Raw genomic sequence first — 1,241 nt, 5'->3', positions numbered from 1 at the left:
GCTGCTGCTGATGATGATGATGATGATGATGATGATGATGATGAAGATGATAATGTTTGATTCCACCCAGACTTCATCAACTCATGCTATACGGAAGTTTGACCATTGTCCCCCTTCGCCCCTCCCTCCCCCAATTAGTTTTGTTACGTATGTGCGACAAAACATCATTATCATTACAGAATAACGATTTGACACGAAAAGGCCTCATGCTGAGCTTGGCAAGTATTGGTTTAAAGCATTACAAAGACACACCCTGCTGAATAAAATAAAACCCAAGGAAGTAAAATACTACGGTCACTTAAAACGACACGAGACCATTGTGAAAGAGGTGCTTGAAGGAAAGATGTGGGGCAGGAGAGCCAGGGGAAGGCGAAGAGTAACATGGACGGCCAACGTAAAAACATGGACTGGAATGGTTTCAGCAGAAAGTGCAAAGGCAGCTCGTGACCGTGAAGGATGGAAGGTCATTACACGTCAACCTCTGAGTCAGAGATGACACCTCCAGGTATCCAGGTACAGGTATCTGGCTCAGTTTTGATAAAGAAGATGTATTTATGATAATCAAAACCTCTCTATCTCTCCCCCTCTCTCTCTGTCTCTCTCAACCTCTCTCTCTCTCTCTCTCTCGCCCCTCTCTCTCTCCCGATCCCTCTCTTACTTTCTTTCCCTCTCTTTCTCTGCCCCCCCTCTCCCAGTGTGCTTCTCCCCCCCCTCCTCTCTTTCTAATCTATTTCTCTATTTCTCTCTCCTCTAGTCTCTCTCTATTATCTATTTTTCTACCCCCCCCCTCTCTTTCTCTAATCTGTTTCTCTACTTCTCACCCCCCCCTCTCTCTCCTTTTCTCTCTTTCTCTAATCTGTTTCTCTATTTCTCTCCCCTCCCCCTCTCTCAATAACCTGTTTCTCTCTTTCTCCCCCCCCCTCTCTCTCTCTTTCTTTGATTTGTTTCTCTATTTCTCTCACCCCGTCTATCTATCCGTTTCTCTGTTTCCGTCTCCGCCCATCCCCACCTTCCACATACAAGACACTTGATTGATAGTATCGCACGGGGCATGCTGACCTCAGCAATCCAACAAATTAAAAGCAAACAATTTCACGCTGTCTGTATTTATTTAAGTTCGAAAGAAACGTAATATATGCACGACGAACATTATTCAACGCGGTAAAAAAGCAGAGCAGCGGAGTTAATAGTTAAGACGCAAGAACTGGCTTTTATTTGATTTTTGGGGTTTTTTTTGGGGG

Source organism: Aplysia californica, unplaced genomic scaffold, assembly GCF_000002075.1.
Source record: "Aplysia californica isolate F4 #8 unplaced genomic scaffold, AplCal3.0 scaffold00558, whole genome shotgun sequence".
Taxonomy (NCBI): domain Eukaryota; kingdom Metazoa; phylum Mollusca; class Gastropoda; order Aplysiida; family Aplysiidae; genus Aplysia; species Aplysia californica.
The sequence above is the reverse complement of the archived record's forward strand: the minus strand, read 5'-3'. Positions refer to the sequence as shown.